This window comes from Populus euphratica, unplaced genomic scaffold, assembly GCF_000495115.2.
Source record: "Populus euphratica unplaced genomic scaffold, PopEup_1.0 scaffold2165.1, whole genome shotgun sequence".
Classification (NCBI taxonomy): Eukaryota; Viridiplantae; Streptophyta; class Magnoliopsida; order Malpighiales; family Salicaceae; genus Populus; species Populus euphratica.
Window position 1 is genome coordinate 20,295 of NW_011502004.1, and position 6,746 is coordinate 27,040.

Here is a 6,746-nt window from a genome sequence, read left to right on the forward strand (position 1 = left end):
CTTTTTGTTACTATAAATTTCTTCGATCGGCTAATGGTGCTGCTGCATGCTGAAATTTAATTGTTTGAGTAAGTGGATTTAAAATGACATGTATGGCGTAGTCTTCTTGCCTTTGGATGCTTCTGATGAGTCTTCTTGCAAATGAGAAACATTGAAAAGGTGGGAGTGGTAGTACGGGTAGCCAGGAGGGGATGGAGCTGTGTGTGTAATGTTTATGTATGGGAGGTGCTGCTCTTCAGCTGCTAGCTGCTTGTGGGCGATGGAAATATGGGTGGTTAATTGCGGATGGCATTTAGTAAGGTGTCTTTTATGTGTGTATATTGTATATGTGTGGAGATCAAATAGCATGCTCATGGATTTAATTCTAGCTTGGTCAAGATACGAGCAGATGGCGAGGCAAAGCAGGACATGTTGATGCCTGATGGGATTTTTGTTTGTAGTTCGTCGTTGCCTGTTTGACATTTTGCAGTCACATTCCTATCAACGGCTATTTCTATGTTCCTCGTAATCTATACCACTCCTACGCTATGCATGTCCAATCTATATTAATTATTATATTTCTTTTCTATTTAATCCATGTCAATCAACCACGTTTACCAATGACCAATCTCTTTTTTCATCTCTCTCTTCCTGTTTTAGATTGATTGACGAATTTCCTTCTAAAGCTAATAGAATCTTTGAGATTTCCCTAAAGTATATCATAATTGATTACATTTCTTTTCAATAAAAGGAAAATGGTAATGTCATTATAGTAATTAAAGTATAATTATATCACTATTTTTATCACGCATCCATAGTCTTTTGAAAAGTATAATTAAAATGGTAATGTCATTATAGTTAATTACCATAACTAGCTTTTTGAGAAAAACAATTAAAGTATAAAATAGTCTTTTGGACACTAAATAATCTTGTTAATGATTTGAAAGACACGGAAAATCCTAAGCCTATACTATTTATATAAAAATTTATTACATCTTACATACACATATAATCCTAGTCATCATCAATCAATAAGGAAATTGTTTGCATTCCAAGGCTATGCTGATGAAAGATCTAAAAATGTTAATCATTATCAATTTTTCTCGGCATACTTAGAAAATAACTACCAATATTTATTTTAAGGAGAAAAACATAGCGAGAAAGAAGACCAAATAATTCATATGGTCATATTACATCTAAGAAAAATTTAGATTAGAACAAAAGAATAAAAGATAATATAAAACTATTAATAAGAAAAAAGAGAATTTGCAGCCATTTAGAACAATTTACAGGAGCTAGATGTCAGCTTAATTTAGAATAGACTAATTTTAAGGGGTTTTTTAAAGAGAGAGAAAGAGAAGATTCTTGTTAAAAATTTATCTTTTCATATTAAATTAATATATAAAAATATTTAGTTTATTATAATAAAAGAGCATACAAAACATAAAAAATTGTTAAAGATAAACCTACAATAATAACATATAATTTTAAATCTATAAACACGTAAAATAAAAATCAAAATAAATATGATTTCAACCTTAGATATAATAAAAAGAATACTAGCATGCATACTAAGTATATATTTAAACTTGCAATATATATAAGATAAAAGTTCTAGTAGCGATTTTTTATTATTGTCGATTATGAATAATTTCTTTTAAAAGTTTTATTGCTTGTCACTTATACAACTAGGATATTTGTAATATATCTTCTAATATTTCAACAATATCATTTTAGATGAAATGTGCACTTTTAAATAAGATCCTTGAACCAAAACATATAAAACTCAAAATCTCTTAATAAGATAAATCTAAACTCTAGATTTAAAAGGAAAACCAAAACTTAAAATGATAAGAAAATACTAAAATATGATGTTAGAAAAAGTAAGTAAAATCTAGAAAAAAAATCAAGTAAGTAAAATCTAGAAAAAAAATCAAGTTTGAAACTCTTTCTTCATTTCTTTCTTTTTTTAATAGTAAATTTTCAAAGCTAAAAGGTTAAAAAGAATTAATTCTTATAATTATTAAACTTTGATTAGCCAACGTAAATCAGGAATTAAATTTAAAAAAAATTTCAATTGTTCTTAAAGTAGGAAAACCAAAAGTTATTTGAAATTAATTTTTTATTTATCCATAATTTATTTTAATCATGCTAGTTAAATACATTTCCAACAAAGATGTAAACATCTAGTATTGATTACATTTTATATAGAAATATTTAATTATGCAGCGAGGAAAAAATGTATGATGTTCCAAGTTTACATTATTAATACTTACAACATAGAAGAGAAATAGACACAAGTACGAGAAAAAACCACATATAAGCCCACCAAGAATGATAAAAATATATATTTTTTTTTATATATAAATTATTTATCTTTTTCTCCATAGTTGTATGTCTCTTTTTCCCATTCTATCTATCTCTCCTTATGTTGTAATTATGGTAGTTATAATTTGAGCATCATAGAGATCCCCTCCAACTTAGTAGCCAATTTCGGTTGAAGCTAAGGTAAGGTATACCTAATGTAATTAATAATCATGTTATAAAAGAATTAAATTAATAGTAAAAAAATTTATCAGTATAGATTGGGATACCAATTAATATATATTAACGGGTGTTGGTTTTCAGTTTACTTATTTTATATAAAAAAAATAAGTATTTACATCGGCAAGTAATGAATCTAAATATTTTTATCAACTTATTAAAGTTTTCAGTATTCACTTATTATTTATTATTTAACGTAGAATAAAGGAGTAAGTCGACACACGCCCATATTTAAGGCATGTATATATACTACAATAGTTGTGGCTACTTAGATAGCTATTTTCGATGCATGGAGCCCCGTTATCATGGAGTAGAAAAGGTTATGGACTAAATAAAAAATAAAAAAGAAGAAGAAGAAGAAGACGAGGCCGACTCACCCGTAATTTAAGTTGGTTGATAGGTATTTGACTTTGAATGTCACTTTCGAAGATAAATGGGTTAACCTTAAATTACAACTCCATCTGCAGACATTTCATGCCAGTTTCGAGACCGCTAGTACGAGGCAAAGACATGTAATTAATTCATTACAAGACTCCTCGTCCGTGGCTAGCTAACATTATTATATTAAATGTTAAGTATTTTAGTACCTTATTTAACCCCACCCTAAAAAATAATATATATATATCTATATATATATATATATATATATATATATATATATCAATCATTGTACCATGGGTTGTTGTAATATCATGCTAGTTTAGCGGCATTGTTGCATGTTAATATATATTAAATACTTTCCTTATAAATATTGACACATGTTTCAAGTATCAGCAAATAACGACTCTAGGCTCTTTAAATAGTGTAAATGTGTACGTCACGGGGTCAATTTTTCGCTTTTAAAAACAGACCTCGTGTGGCAGTCTAGTCTCGCTAGACCCAGCCTTTCCCTCACCGATTCACTCGTGTTTTACCTATAACTAGTTTGTCTCATAAATCTAAGAGATTCCCACACTCGTTCAATGTCCCAAACAAGCAGAATAACACTAATGAATATGAACTAAATGCACAACATAGCAGATTACAAGAACAAGTCCCAACCTTTTCATTAACTCAATTAAGGGATTATACAAAGTCCATCTTGTATGCTATGCCCATTTCGCTCTTGCATGCTACACATTTTACAACCTATCTAATTACAAGATAATAGAACTTACAAGTATAAACTGCCTCTAACTTCCTGCACAGCTAGAGCACCCATTATTCCATGTTCTAGCCACTTTCTTCCCCATATAAGAAACTGCCGCAACTGCCGATAACTGCTCCCAAAACTGGCGCAACTGCATTGGCATATTCTCCCACATGCCAACTGCCCACTGCCAGCACACATGCTGCCAGCGTAACTGTCTCGCATTCCTTGGACTGTCCGTTGTCCAAGTTATCGTCAGCCCCTGCTGCCGAATTCCTCGACGCTGCTGAATTCCTCGATGCTACCGAATTCCCAACTGTCCCATTATGTCATCCCAGCACTGTTTTGTCAAGGCCTTGGACAATCCTCGCCCAAGTCTCAACTCTCGTCAGCTCACTGCTGTGTTAGCTGTTGCGTGCTGCCGCACATGCATGCTGCTGATTTTCGCTACTGTCACGCAAGCTACCACCCCGTAGCTACTGTCCAGCAACACTTTTCGTTAGCCTACACCTTGATGGATTTTAACCCTGTGACAAACCTTCCCCACCAAAAGAAATCGACGTCCTCGTCGAACCAAGTCTGAAGCACCTCTGCCCCAAGTCTGCACCACTGTTCACAGTTCAAGATTGCCCACACACAACCTCTCGGCTTTGCCCATATTTTCATCCAGAATATCATCCACCGATTCTGCGATGTCAAGCTAACATTCTCTTCGTCAGCTCTTGCAAAAACCCAAGCTATGATCAAGTCTTCCCTCGGTTCCAGTTTGTATCCTATAGGTTAAACAAAACTTCGAGTTTCACCCAAAGCTCACGAGATCAATGTCCTCAATCTCGTCTGGACACCAACAAAGCTGTAACACCCCAATGTCACATTATGCCATGCTCCTTCAGAATTTGTATGCAACTTCCCCAAGTCACACACAAGCTGTCCTCATTCGTTAGTAAAGCCCACATGCTAATTCGTACACCGCAAGCCTGTTTTCATGAAGTTTAGACACTTCTTCCAGCACCCAAGGCTTCCTTCCTTTTCCTCACGAACAACACCATGTACTAAACCACTTCGAAGCACCATATGAACCCCCATATGAACATACAATCCATCAACTGTTTAGTATGCAAAACCTGCAAGAATTCAATAAGACAACACATTCGGTGATCAACAAAGTCTTGCGTCGAAGTTCTTTCATCAAGTTCCCAACTGAACCTGTTCAAGCATACAACACATAGCAACCCAGAATCAAAATCCTGTCTGATCTGGCTTTCCATAGGCTACTGTCATACCCAAGACACTTCATCAGCCCCACAAACTTTCATTGACACAACAGCATCACACTGTTTCAGCCCCTGTCACATGTTTCGTCCACCAAAAATCAAAACACTGTTTTTCCAACAACGGCCAAGCAATCTGTCTTCGTCACCCTGAGTTATCCATTATCAAGATGCACAGAAATGCCCCTACTACCTCCCCACCAAAGCAGTGCACCAAACCATCCTCGTCGACAATCCTAGCTCCTCAACCGAACTTACTGTATCGGCTGCCAAATCTATCATCCTGATCAGCCCATCGTCAAGACATCCAGACTCCCAAAACCACATTGTTTCCTAGCTTGTCCATCAGCCAAGACACCCAGCAAACTGTTTTGCTTCCATCACTCCACTATCCACTGCCGAAGTGCACAAAACAAATTTTGAATCTGCCCCATCACAGGAAAACTCGCCCAGCCCTTGCCTACCTCCTCCAGGTTGTTCCCAACGTGATTGAATCCCCATCTCAGCCACTAAGCACACGCATGGGATTCACGTATGTCGTGTCCTCAGCACCATCTTCCACAACAATATCATTGAGTTTTCCCTTCTTCGGGCAGTCCCTAGTAAAGTGATTACCCTCACATATAAAGCAGCGTAGATTCAGATTCATACCTTTTTCCTTGGCCTTCACATCTGATCTTCCCACACCAGCAGCCTGTTGAGGTTCTCCCCTACCGAATCTCTTCTTTTTTTTCATCTCGTCCATATCCTTAGGCCTCGATGAAACCCCAGAAACTCCAGCAGCCCTCTCGCTGGACTCTGCTCTAAAGTCTGCCAATCCATCGGCAGCAGCAATGGCAGAAGACAAGTTCAAAATTTTCTGCCTCCTCAACTCCAACTATGCCCACGGCTGATATCCCGACAGAAAGTTGAACATTCTGTCCTCCTCGGACATGTTATCAACATTAAGAATTAAAGAGCTGAATTTCTTAACATAATCCCTTACTGACCCGTCTTGCTGCAGCTTTTTCAAGTCCTCTCTCGCAATCCAGGAGGTATTGTTGGGCAGAAATTGTTCCTTCAATTCTCGTTTCAGACTCTCCTATGTCTCCACCTTTGGCCTACCAGCATTCAAGTCCTCCTTGGTCCTTGTTCGCCACCATAACTTTGCATCGCCCGATAGATACATCACCGCGATGTCCACTTGACCGTCCACACCAATCTTGGCCACACTGAAGTAGTGCTCCATATCCCACAAAAAGTTCTCGAGATCCTTTGAACTCCTCGCTCCAGCAAAGGTTTACGGTTATGGAACTTTCAGCTTGAAAGAGCCAACGCCCCTAACAGCGTTTGCGACTGCCTTCTTCAAGACAAAAATTTCTTCCTCGATAGCTTGCCACTTGCGACATGATTCTGCCGCGAGTTCAACATACTGTGTAGTAGCCTTTTCAGTGAGATTTCCAAAACCAATTCAAGTCGAAACTCGACTGAACGATCTTCATTGTGGGGAACATCTCCCATCAAACCCTCTAGATGGAGCAACCTTTCCCGAAAATTCTCCATACCACTAGGCATATGAAGAACAACCACCAATTCCGCAGATTATCCTAACAATGGCTTCGATAAATCAATCCTTTGATCTGCCTACAGAACTGTCTCGTTGTCCAGCCAAGAACGTAAACCGCGCTCTGATACCACTTGTCATGGGGTCAATTTTTTGCTCTCGAAAACAGACCTCGCATGGCAGTTTAGTCCCACTAGACTCAGCCTTTTCCTCACCGATTCACTCGTGTTTTGCCTACAACTAGTTTGTCCCACAAACCCAAGAGATTCCCACACTCTTT